At 37.8% G+C, this 14617-nt stretch overlaps 1 pseudogene; it reads left to right on the forward strand.

The window, feature by feature from the left end:
• Window positions 1-10033: 10033 nt before the first annotated feature.
• LOC108689120 lies at window positions 10034-10871 on the forward strand (annotated as a pseudogene).
• Window positions 10872-14617: the final 3746 nt, after the last annotated feature.

The raw sequence follows: 14617 nt of genomic DNA on the forward strand, positions 1-14617 counted from the left end.
GATATCTCACTTTTACTCTTAATGTATATGTAATAATTTTAATGTTACTTTTATTTTTAATACATGTAATAATTTTTATGTTTTGATAAAATTACTTAAATTAAAATTAAAATTTTAATAAAAAATAAAATTGTGTTATTTATTTTTTATGCTAAAGTTTGTAAACATTTTCAAAGAAAAAAAATTTTATTTCTAGAAACTTTTAATTATTAATATATGATTATAAATTTGAAAAGTATAGAAATTTTAAAATTATATTTTACTAATATTCTTCAAAAATATTGTGTATCGAGAATCGAGAAAAAATAAATTATTTTTTTATCTATTAAAATGTTAAACCGTAAGTATTCAGCAAATAACAAGTACTATTAATATTATGCGATAATGATATAACGCAGTAAAGATTTATTTATTGCTTTATATAATTTATATGTAAATTCAAATTAAAATAATTTAATTTTATAATCTTGTATCATTTCTTAATACAAAATACTTCAAAATTATTGATAAACCATTATTATGTTTTTGAACAATCCTAGTTGTTTATAGAAACTAGAATTAAGTGTATAAACTAATTAATACAAGCGAAATATCACTTACGTTTAGCATATGCCTTATCACTGATGGAAACTAAGATCACGAGTAAAATGATCAACAAGTAGAGCGAGAAAAGACCGGAAATCGTGTTGGTTCTCATCCTGTCACGATTTTCAATGGCGCACTTCACTCTGCTGCGAGAGTAAAAGAAAGAAATGAGGCTAGTTAACGCTTCTATTTGTACAGTTGCGAATAACAGATTAGAGACGAAGCGATGTTACTCTGTCGAGCAAGTGGTTGTGAATGAACGATCGTGGCGGCGCGCGCGTACTCTCTTTTACAGCGGAAACTGGAGTGGCGCAGTCGGATATCACCATAGTACATACGGCAAACAATGTATCGGTGGACAGTAACATTTTATAGATAATAGAAGCGATTACAATATTGTTATCACTGTGGTCTTTCATGATAATCCTGAACATGAAGATTGACGGATTTTTATTCTTTTGAAGAAGCACTCCCGAATTATTGCATGTCTCAAAAAGAAACGCTTCAAAACCTATTATGAGAGAATTTTGGACAGAATAATTAAAAGCATATTGCAGTATACAGACGGTAATTAAATAGCGTACAGAGATTGCACTTTTGTGATCGAAATTTAGTTACACAATGTAAAGAATATCGCTCATTTACCACACAACTCAAAAAAACAAGATTTTCCCGAAATGCTTGAATCATGAATCATTAAAGTTTTTTAATAATAATTTTGATATATAAGTTTAATGTAATAACTTATTACAAGAGAGAAATACAAATATGTACGAGAGCAAGTCAATAGGTTCTTAGAAAATCTGTCAAAGGGCACTCGCAGTGTCACATTATTTTTTGACACGTAGCATCTCTCAGCTGATTACTATCAAATTTTGAACAAAATCGCGTGGTTTCATTTCTGTAGACGATTAATGTAAACAACCTTTGTATTTTTTGCAAAAAAAAACGAATTTCGTGATCAAACATCTACATATGAAAGGTTTAACGCCGAAAGAAATCAAAACCGAGTTGGATGTTCATAGCACATCTGCACCAGCGTTTGCGATTATTGTATACAATTGGGTGAATGAATTTAAACGTGATCGTACATCCACATGTGATACATCTCGTTCGGGACATCCAATTGAGGATGCTACGCCAGAAATCATCGATAAAGACCACGATATTGTTTTGACTGAGTAAAAATGCGCGAGTTTGTTGAGACCACAGGCATATCACATGGCACAATGATTTCAATTTTACACGAACAATTGGATATGAAAAAGCTATCAGCAAGATGGGTGCCGCGTTTGCTCACTGTGGACTATAAGCGCGACCGTGTGACGATTTCAAAACAATGCTTGAGATATTTCAATGTAATCCAGGTGAATTTCTGCGTCGATTCATTACTGTGGACGAAACCTGGATCCATTACTTCACACCCGAGATGAAGAAATAGTCAAAACAATAGACTTCACCGAGTGAACCAATTCCGAAAAAGGTGAAGTCGGTCAGAAAGGTGATGTTTTTTGGGATGCATGCAGTATAATTCATATCGATTACTTTCTGTCGATCAAATGATCAATGGCGGTTACTATGCAGCCTTATTGGATTCATTTCAACAACATTTTAAAACATCCCTGTTTTTGGCGAAGAAAAAAGTGTTCTTCCATCAAGACAATACACGGGTTCATAAGTGTCCGGCACTGATGGTCAAATTCAATGAATTCTACGAATTGTTTCCCCATCCAGCATATTCATCAGATTTAGCCTCTTGCAACAATATTTCCTGTTTCCAAACCTGAGGAAATGGTTCGGAGGAAAGAGATTCACCACTAGAGAGCAGCGAGCATTTCATCGCCGAAACAGAGGCTTATTTTCAAGAATTGGACAAATCATATTATTCGGACGGCTTGAAAAAGTTGGAGAATCGTTCGAGGATCAAGCTGAAAGGAGACTATGTTGAGAAATAAAAATGAATCGATCAAAAAAAAAATGTGTTTTACTATTTTTCTAAAAATTTGATTCTCGTACTTTTAAAGTTAACATTTTATCCCAATATTTGAAAATAAATTCAAATTAATTGAAAATTGAAGTTCACTTTAATTTATCCGAGTTCCAACTGGAACTATAAATTAAAATTAACTGAAATGAATTGATATTTCTGAAGGAATAAATTTGTGGTAATTATTTAGAACAGGTCTGTCAGTAATGGTTGCAAGCCAATTGTGCCGCCGAGTGTTTCCCTCTTCAACTCGGTTCGCCGGCCGATTTCAGGGAAGATTGTCAGTAGCGATATAGGCTCTAACTCTCTAACGACGAAGCATAGCAAAAAAGAAAAACTTGAAGTTTCCAATACAACGTACATTGCGACGTAGACTGACAGCCCTCCCTAAAATCGCCCAGTGAGTCGAGATAAGACCTGTGAAACTGGAACCCAATTTCAAGAAAAAGAATTTTTTTGATACGCATTAAATTAAACTCAGTTTGTACCACATTTCTTTTCGTTTAAATTCTCAAGGGGGAGATACTGAATTTTTAAAATAGAGGACAGAGCTAACTTCGGCATTTTTTATGATATTTTAAATCTGTAAACGGGTGCTGTTTCGAGAACATTTGTATCAATTTATACTACCTTTTTTATCATTTGTACCTTCAAGAGGGTGATTGTACTCAATTTTTAAATAGGAGTGAGAGCTAAAACTTCCACATTCTATATGATATTTTAAATCTGTAAACTGGTGCAGTTTCGGTATTGTTAGTAATCATTTGCATCACAATTCTTTTCGTTTGTATTGTTACGTCCAGGCTCCAAAATTCTTTTATTTCAGTGGAAAGAAGGAATTAGGAGAGAGCCAAAGAAGGACACAATTCACACCGCTTTTGTGATTATCGCTCTGAGGCGGGAGCTACACGTCGGAGGCACTTGATTATGTTCCAAATGTGGGTAAACGTCGATATGCAATGCTATTGCTCAATCTGAGATGGTGCATCCGTTGATTTTCTTTTAAATCGAGGAACTTATTACTTTTGACCAAGGATTAGATTTGTACGATTTTTGTCAAGATGCAGTGAATCGGAAGAGCGGCAAAAAAAAATTTAAGCAATCATTAGAAATATTCATATATAATTTTTCTATAGTTCTCTTAATTAAGGTTAGACACATATATGCGCGTATTTATACAATCATATTACTGTATGAAATTTGCAATAATATAAAAAAATATGTACATGAAGAGTAAATTCCGTGTATGTGATGTTGTTTTACAAAAATGCTAGTGAGCGATGCTAGTGAAAAATACAATAGGTTTCTGTGTGCGTGCGTGCGTGCGTGCGTGCGTGCGTGCGTGCGTGCGTGTGTGCGTGTGCGTGCATGCGCGTGCGTGCGTGCGTGCGTGCGTGCGTGTGTGTGTGTGTGTATGTGTGTGTGTGTGTGTGTGTGTGTTAAAAAAGAGGAGAGGAACTTCTTATAGCTTTGATGAGATATTCAACTGAAATATCTCATCGCAGGATCTGTTCCGGAGGGACTGGAGAGTGAGAAGGAGCAGAGGTGTTAAATTATCGAGAGTAGGAAAATAGGAGAGAGAAGGAAAGTCAAAATCCAAGGAAGGGTCTGAAGATGTATTCCTGGAGGAACCATCGGTTGGCTTGTTGCAAGTAAGATCTATCAAAGAGATATTGGGAGATCCTTGATCTCGATATTTTTGGCGCAAATGAGCACTTTTTAGTTGACGGGCTTGAAGAGAGATAAATTGTCTGTATCCACGTAATAATTGGGACGTTAGCTTTTTCGAGTTTCTCGAGCTTGGCTCATTTCTTGCATCTTGCTCTGTATCTGTTTCGTCATCTATTAAAATTTTCTCTTGTGCTTATGACGGATAATTAGAAGAACATAAAAGGAAAAGATAATTCTGAAGATAAGAAGGAAAGAGATAGATTTTCCAGGAGTTATGATATGGTTCTAGGAAGAATAACCATATGTTACTTAAGGCGTTCCATTGCTCAAGCAACTGTGAATAAAGAAAAGGAAAATTATTTGAAGCATTTTACAGCTTTAGTAATTCTGTGTTGAGAAAAGAAGTGAATCATTTGAAGCATTTTACCACTCAAGCAATTCGGAGCAGAGAAAGAGGCGAACTACTTGAAGCATTCCGTCGCTTAAGTAACTTGGAGTAGAGAAAAAGGTGAATTACTTGAAGCGTTATATCACTTAAATAATTCAAAGCAGAATAAGAAGTAAATTATTTAAAGCGTTTTACCGCTTAAGCAATTCGGAGTAGAGTAAGAGGTGAATTATTTGCAGCATTTTATCGCTTAAGTAATTCTGAGTGGAGAAAGAGATAAATCACTTGAAGTGTTTTATCGCTTAAGTAATTCGGAGTAGAGATAAAGGTGAATTACTTGAAGCGCTTTATCGCTTAAGTAATTCGGGGTAGAATAAGAGATGAATCACTTGAAATGTTCTACCGCTTAAGTTATTCTTAGTAGAGAAACAAGTGAATCATTTGACGCGTTTTATTATTTAAGCAATTCGGAGCAGAATAAGAGATGAATTACTTGAAGCATTTTACCGCTTAAGTAATTCTGAGTAGAGAAAGGGATGAATCACTTGAAGCTTTTTATCGCTTAAGCAATTCGGAGCGGAGTAAGAGATGAATTACTTGAAGTATTTTATCACTTAAATAATTCTGGGTGGAGAAAGAGGCGAATCACTTTAAGTGTTTTCCTGCTTAAGTAATTCGAAGCAGAGCAAGAAATAAATTACTTGAAGCGTTTTACCGCTTAAGTAATTCTGAGTGGAGAAAGAGATGAATCACTTGAATCGTTTTATTGTTTACCAGGTATGTAAATATGAAACTGGAATTTTTTTATAAAAAATACACGTTTATTGCATGAAAATGATAAAAAATATTTTATTCGAAGTATTGCTATTGGTAGCTACATTTTTTCCTGTTTGACAATTTGTGGATGCCACACCAAAAAAATTGTTGCTCTTTTGAGCCAAACTAGTCATCTAGCCATTTTCGTACATTTTCGTAATAAGAAGTGAAGTGCTGCTGAGCAAGTGCGTGTCCCATCGATGCAAAGAAGTCATAATCGGACGGAGACAAGTTTGGTGAGTAAGCCGCATGCGAAAGTATTTCCCAATCAAATGCCTCAATCGTTTCCTTGACAATTTTGCTGTGATGGTGCATTATCATGAAGCAAAATCACTTTGTGTTGCCTTTTTCGATATTCCGGTCGTTTTTCATACAAAGCTTGATTCAAATTGATCATTTGTTGTCGGTAGCGTTCAGTATTAACGGTTTCGCCAAGTTTTAGCAGCTCATAATAGATCACACCTTTCTGATCCCACCAAACACAGAGCATTATCTTCCATCCATAGTAATTTGGCCTTGCAGTCGATGTCGATGGTTCGCCTGGAGTTACCCATGATCTTTTACGCTTAGGATTCTCAAAATATATTCACTTTTCATCGCCAGTCACAATTCGATGGAGAAATGACTTTCTTTGTACCTGGCGAGCAGCACTTCGCAAGTGGTTTTTCGATTTTCCTGCTGTCTTTCATTCAATTGATCCGCGAGTTGTTGTTGAGTTTGAGCGTCATCCTCATCCAACAATGCTTGCAATTCGCTGTCTTCAAACTTTTTCGGTGATTTTCCACGTTCTTCGTTTCTCACGTCAAAATCGCCACTTTTGAATTTTTTAAGCCACTCAAAGCACTGTGATTTACCAAGAGCATGCTCATCATAAGTTTCGACAAGCATTCGATGCGATTCTGCAGCAGTTTTCTTCAAATGGTAACAGAAAATCAATGCTGTCCGCAAATCGTAGTTTCCAGGCACAAAATTCGACATGTTCAACGCTATTACAAACTATACTGTTGTATGAAACTTATATTATTGTGAGTTGAAAATTTTTGTCAGATGTCAGAACAAGGAAATCATCTGACGGCGTCGTCTGACGGCAACTACATGACAACTGTGGCCATCACTCTGAACCGAGGAGGAGGAAATCTCCTCAACTTTTTGCTCTTTAGCGTCCATATTTATTTAGGTAATAATTGCACTGTAAAAAAATTATCACTTAATGAGAAATGTACAAAAGTATTCTATCATTCAGCGTTAATAGTAGGATATTTTTGCACGTTGGGGAAAAAATCACTCCTGTTGTAATATATCTCACGCGCGGACAAAACAAAGACTGACGCTAAGAATCAACCTTCGCCGCAGCGAGTCTGCCTAGGATTTATCTTTAGGCGGCAGTTGTATATAAAATAATTTAGATCACAAGTGCCGTCATGAGAAAAGTTATCGCTTATATCGTTGCAGCACTCTTTATAATAGCCTAATATAGTATAATAGCCGCGATTATTTGCGGCCATCGAATTGCTGAAAGTTCACGCTGCATGTTTATTTTCACCTGTAATTCCTTTTTTCTTACACCGAAAGATACATACATACATACATACATACATACATACATACATACATACATACATACATACATACATACATACATACATACATACATACATACATACATACATACATACATATATACGTACATATATACATACATATGTACGTACATACATGCGTATATGCGTACATGATTCGTGATACGACAAAAAAAACAAGCGTTGACTATTTATCGAAACGAAGTACGACGGCGCGTTGAGATATAGGATGAATGGATGGATGGATGGATGAATGGATGGGAAGTAAGGAAAGTATAGTACATACATAGTGGTGTGAACAAAAAAATTTTTTATTCACATGTTATTACATGTTATTTCTTTTTATATGTATGTATTAAAAATTAAAGCCAATAGTTCGCAATCGACAAGCTGATGTCCATTAAAGATGTCGCTATCGCGTATTATGGATTATCTTCGGACACGAAGTGTTGGAGAATCGGGTATACTTGACACCGACCGTATCGACGAGTCGGGCTAATCGTTCGAACGTTATGTCGATACAACCATCAAACTCAAACATACGTAGCGTCGTTTCGGTCATCGTAATGCGTATGGACGAAAAATCGAGACATTCGAGCGTAGCATTGTTCAGCGTGCAAACGCTGACGGTTAGCAATCCAACATTTATAAAATTATTCTTGTATTCGTTTCGCAATATCTTGTAAATATTCCATCGCTGCTCGTAGAGGCAGCGTTTCGAGAGACAGCGACAGTTTTTGTCCGCGATGATCTCCCGGGGCGATCCACGTAACTTGATGGACCAGCATTGATTCCAATTTCCAAATACTTGTAGCCCATAGCCGTCAGATCAGATAATGTCAGTAGTATAACAAGGCGGATTCTAATCCATGGAGCTAGAGGAGAGTGCGGGGCGTGGAGGATACTGGTAGGCGCGGGGAAAGAGGAGGAAGGTGCGGGAAGTCTCCGGCATTATCGGTGTTTATAATGATATACCATGTTGTGGCATCACATATCACTGGGGTCCATCATCCAACATCCTGTCACCGCCGCCGCCACCCCGCCGCTGCCGCGTTCACCCCAAAATGCGTTTTTGGGTCGCCGCCGTAGACCCCGCGTTCACCCCAAAATGCGTTTTTGGGTCGCCGCCGTAGACCCCGCGTCCACTCCAAAATGCGCCGCGGTACTATAACGCGAACAAGATGTTTTATCTAGGTGACACATGATATGTTTTCAATTATATGTTTTCACAGTTCTTTCTTTCAAGGTCTGAAGCATCGATAAAGATATTATCTAGGAAGAACCATGAGATCGATGATACGTCGCCATGCATTAAGAGAGAAGCGCCGATAACGATATTTTTTTCTAAGAAGAGATCGGTGACACGTCGTCACTACCCAATAGGGATAGTAGATAAAGGTATAGTAGATAGTAGACAAAGAAGTCACAAATGGAATATATAATGGGTCATATGCGCGCGGCATCTCAGTTGGCGCCTTTAAAGATTACCGAATCGCAATAAATATAATGCGAAAAGTATGATGGTTGACCATCATGCAAACATTGAGAACATGGATGGTGCGAATGCAGACAAGTTATTTGAAGCAATGGAAATAGAATTTGGGAACATAATGGACGATATAGAAGTCGAGAATATCAGAGAACATAGCTAACGTAGCCGAGTATATTAGAAACGTGAATCCGGAACAGTTCGCAAATATCAGAGACGAAGTGTTCGAAGAAATGGAAGTAGATTTTGAAGAAATAATAAATCAAGATTCCGTCGAAGAAATGCTATCCGACAATACTGGTTATGCTAGTGATATGAGAGAGTATGAAATCGATCGTGTAGAAAAATTCGTGTTGGCTCCAGAAATCCGTATGTTGAATGCTCGTACTAAGCACTGTATGATCCACAATTATTATACAATGGGTGATACTTTAATTGTATGCACAGCATGCATGATTCGTATAGCTGATATTAATGATGTAGGAATGTATCACGTCAGGGAGCATGAGACTGGTTCTTTCGGTACGCTAGACGGCAAGTTGTGCACGAATTGCAGAGAACCTTTGTACAGTATATTCTCGTGCAACATGTGCCCACTCTGCACACATTGAAAAAAAACTATTGTGAACAGTACTGGAAAATATGTGGGAAGATTATAATGTAGATGATGTGCTGTATGTTCTCGATAATCCGCAAAAAAGAGACACAGATGTGCGAATATCGCCGGTGCAATTCCTACGCGATCGAGAATTCGGTACACGTGATGAAAAACATGGAAACATAGTTATTAAAGAGCCCGTGACTGGTCTTTACTCGCGCAACAGAAAATGTACCATGTACCCATGGTTACGAGACAAATATTACGAGGACGATGAGTAAGTAAATGAAAAGAGACATTAGTGGAATAGAAATGTTAATGTAATAAAGGACGATTATTATTGAGTGAAGAAAATCGCAGATAAGAGCCAAGACGAGTGCATCAAGCAACTCGAAGAACTTTGTCGCGTCCGCGCCTCGTTGGACACAAACAATCCGCGGTGGCGAGGATCGCGCGACCCGCGGGTGCAAAGTCGCAATTGGAGCGACATTTCGTGCACATTAGTGGCGAGTACGCGAGTGGCGAGTACGCGAGTAGCAACGAACGATCTCTTGTCTAGCGAGAGATCGATGCCGCGTTCGAGAGTATATGGTGCGATGATAAACTCTAATCATATCAAGCCGCGGCGGGTTTTAGAAGACGCTAGCAATGTAGTTCCTTAGCGAGTGCGAGACGCTGTAGAAAGACACGGTAGTGTAAAAATAAACATCGCGTCAACGGTTCGCGACGAAGAATAAACTTGCTAATAAGAGCATAGTTACAAAGAAACAAGATATACTGATATACCGATTTGCGCGAATACGAGCAGCACATCATCGAGCCTATCCTAGCATCGCTCGAAGAGTTCCAGGAACGCGACAGCGGGTGGGCATTATCACGTATATTGAATTTGACTATCAATGTGAACAAATTAAATTCCATGCGCGCGGGATGTCATATCAAAGTGCCACGAGAAATAGCGACGAAAGGAGCGATAATCAGTGTTCGTACGACGGACAATGCGTGCTTCGCGTGATTGGTGGTCGCCGCTCTGTACCCAGCTGAAAAGTATATGGAGCGAGAATCGTCCTATCCGCATTATACGACAATATTGAATCTTACAAACATTTCCAATGATTTTAAAAGACATTTCTAAATTCGAACGATTGAACGCGATGTCGGTCAACGTGTATGGCATCGAGAATAAACAAGTCTTTTCTCTGCGACTCACCGATAACAAGAAGGAGAAGCATGTCAATCTCCTGTATCTACAAGATTCACACAACGACAGCATTAGACACTTTGCGTGGATAAAAAATCTATCGCGTCTCGTGAACTCGCAGATTAGCGGGAAAAAGAACAAGAAATTTTTCTGCGATCAGTAAGTATAATAAGTATAATAAGAAAAGCAATAAAAAAACAATAAAAAAGAAATAGTGAAAAATGATTTCTCTATTATTTACAGGTGTCTTCAGTACGAACGAAAAATTGCAGTCGCACGCAATAGATTGTCGAAGATCAACGACTGCGCGACCAGACTGCCGAGTGTGGACGACAAGTGACTCGAATTTGGCAATCACTGCAATAAGGAGCATGTCCCATTTATCGTCTACGCTGACTTGGAGTGCATTCTACGTAAGACAGAATCCGACAAGGAAGACGCGTCGTCATATGCGTATCAGCGGCATGAAGCGTTTAGCATAGGCTATTACGTACGATGCGCGTACGACGACACATCGTCGTATTACAATACTTCCGTTGTGATGAAGAATGTATAACGTGATTCGCGCAATAACAATTTGGCATTTTGCATAAAAAATATCGTATCCGTCAACGTGTCCATGGAAACATTATCTAAACAGCAATGGGAGGCATACTGTAGCGCGACGTGTTGTCACATCTGCGAGAAACCGTTCGCGCCGGACGAGTCCGCGATCATTGTCATCTCACCGGTAGATACCGCGGTCCAGCGCATTCAAATTGTAACTTAAATTATAAAAATTCGTTCTATATTCCGTATTTCACAATTTATCGGGCTATGATGTTCATTTTATAATTAGGAAATTGCTACTGCGTATGATGGACATATAGATCGATAACAAAGGAAAAATATATTTCATTCATTAAACATGTCGATAGCATCAAAAACAAAAATGAAAAGAATTTTCAGCAAAATGGTATAAAATTAAGATTCATTGATTCTTTTAAATTTATCTATATAATATTAATCTAAATGCAAACCTCGAAAAATTGGCGTCGTATCTCGACAAAGATAAATTAAAAATTGTATGTTCCGAATTTTGCAAGCTCAGCGTGCAGGATTTCTATCTTCTCACACGAAAGTCTTTCTGTACGAGTACATTGACTGCGTCGAAAAATTGCAGGATACGTGCTTACCACGCGTGAATTATTTTTCTGTTCGTTAACAGGCGATACCGTCAGAGAGCGATTACGATCACACCGTGAACATATGGCAGCGATTCTCCATCCGAACGCTCGGCGAGTGATTTGTACTTGAAAACTGATGTCTTATTAATAGCCGACATTTTTGAAAATTTCCACAATAGTTGCATCGCGAGTTACTGTCTCGATCCCGCGTATTATTATACATCCCAGTTTCACGTGGAACGCCATGCTGAAACATATGCATGTAAGATTCGAGTTGCTCACCGATTTGATATGGTCATGTTCATCGAGCGCGGTATGTATACGCGGCGATCTCAGTCAATGTTCCAGCAAATACGCATAGGCTAATAACAAATACATGCGTTCATTCGATCCATCATACTTGATGTACTACGATGTGAATAATTTTTACGGATGGGCGATATATCAATCGTTGCTATAAGCAACGATTTGCATCGAATTTCAATGGTTCGAAGACGCTGTGAACTTTGACGTGAGCGCGATCGCTCCGGATTCATCCACCGGTTATATTTTTGAGGTCGATCTCGAATATCCGCAGCATCTACACGACCTACACACTGACCTACTTTTCTGCCCAACGTGCGATAAACTGCCCGGCAAGCGCGAAGATAAACTTCTAGCGACGTTGTATGCTAAACAGCGTTACGTCATCCATTATCGCAACCTACAGCAATGTACTCATCACGGTCTTCGCATAACAAAAATCCACCGGGTGCTACAATTCGTTCAATTTCCATGGCTCTGCGATTACATTGAACTCAATACACAATTTAAAACGCGCGCAAAAAACGATTTCGAAAAAAATTTGTATAAACTAATGAACAACGTGGTATTCGGTAAGACCATGGAGAATGTGCGCAATCGCACGTTGATGTAAAATTAATAACAAAATGGGATGGATGGTACGGTGCGGAAGCAATGATCGCAAAACCGAATTTTCATAGCCGCAATGTCTTTGCGGAAAATTTGATCGCCGTCGAAATGTGCAAACTCGAGATAAAGTTCGACAAGCCGATTTACGTGGGTATGTGCATACTCGACATATCGAAAGTCTGCTTGTACGAATTTCATCAAGAGTACATATGCAAGATCATGTATACCGACACGGACAATCTCATTTACCATATAGAATGCGATGATGTTTACAAGAATATGAAACGCGATATCGCTAGATTCGACACGAGTGATTATCCGGCAAACAACGTCTACGGTATGCCTCTCGAACAAAAAAATACCCTGATGAAGGACGAAAATAATGATGCGATAATGACCGAATTCGTTGGACTGAGAGCGAAGATATACGCGGTGAGAGTAGACGGCAAGAAGAACACTAAAAAGGCGAAAAAGGTATAAAGAATAACGTCCTAGCGCAAACGATAACATTCGATGATTATACGCGGTATTTGAACGAAGAGATCGAAATGACTCGCTGTCAATCATGTATACGATCTAAATTAACACGATCAAAATACACGAGGTACACGATATCCGAATCGAAAATCGCTCTGTCGTCCATACGACGACAAACGATACGTCGTACCGGACTCGACGGAGACGTTACTGTGGGGGCATTGACGGATACTTTTGTAATATATGTTACTATTACTTATTGTAATTTACACTTTTTTTCACATTTATACAAGTATTATTAGCATGTTTTTATGTAAGCATTTATTATTAGTATTACGATTATTATACTTTCACATAATACATATCGTATATTTTTAACATTTATATACTACTAGTATTTCAATCTTACATTTTATGTATCCCATATTTTTTATCATTTATACATATTATTGAGTTGTAAGAAAATTCGTGCCGATTTTTGGTAGGTGGCGTAAGGACAGGTCTGAATATATCAAACGATTGAAAACAAATGACATGCGTACATATCGTAAAAGACGGTACTTCAGGCTTGGAAAAAAATTTGGTTGCGATACGTTAATTTTTGTCAGTTTTATATGCCTTTGAATATAGAAGAAAACAAAGTGCATTTTAGACATTTAATGCTTTTCTTTTATCGGAAAGGCAAAAATGTCACACAAGCGACAAACAAGATATGCGCTGTTTATGGCGAAGGTGCTGTAACTGAAAGAATTATGTAACTGTGCGGAAGTGGTTTGCTAGGTTTAAAACTGGTGATTTCAACCTTGAAGATCAAGAACGCCCAGGTAGACCCTCCACCACAGATGAAGATCAGATTAAAACACTGATCGAGAATAACCCACGCTATACGATACGTAAATTAGCAGAAATGTTGAAAATCCACCATCCATGAGCATTTTGTGAAGCTACATAAACCATTTTGATGTATGAGTTCCCCACGATTTAACGGAGAAAAATCTGATGGATCGCATTTCCATTTGCGACTCGCTCTATAAACACAACGAGGAGACACCATTTTTGAAGCAAGTAGTGACGGGGGATGAAAAATGGATCATTTACAATAATGTTGAGCGAAAAAGATCTTGGGGAAAGCGGAATGAATCACTTTTAGCCACTCCAAAAGCCGATCTTCATCCAAAGAAGATCATGCTCCATGTTTGGTGGGATTGGAAGGGATCCTGTATTATGAGCTTTTATCAAACAACGAGACGATAAATTCAGAGAAGTATTGTTCCCAATTAGACGAAATGAAGATACCAATTGAACAAAAACGTCCAGAAATAGCGAATTGGAAGAGCATCGTGTTTCATCAGGACAATGCACGGCCTCATGTATCTTTGATAACTCGACAAAAATTTTTGAAGCTCGATTGGGATGTTCTATGTTCTGCCCATTCATCATATTCACCAGATCTCTGATTTTCATTTATTTCGATCATTACAAAATTCTCTTAATGGAAAAAGCTTCAACTCTTTTATCGAGGTAAAAAAATCACTTAAAAAAGTTTTTCGCTGAAAAACCTGAGAGATTCTGAAAGGACGGAATTTTCAAGTTGCTTGAAAGATGGAGAAAGATTGTAGAACAGAATGGCATCTATATAATTTAATAAATGTATACTAAAATTTAAATCTTCCGTGTTTCAATTTTCCTTCAAAATCGGCACGAACTTTCCGGACAACCAATACTACTATATTATTTTATATATATA

This window comes from Atta colombica, unplaced genomic scaffold (genome assembly GCF_001594045.1).
Source record: "Atta colombica isolate Treedump-2 unplaced genomic scaffold, Acol1.0 scaffold26, whole genome shotgun sequence".
Classification (NCBI taxonomy): domain Eukaryota; kingdom Metazoa; phylum Arthropoda; class Insecta; order Hymenoptera; family Formicidae; genus Atta; species Atta colombica.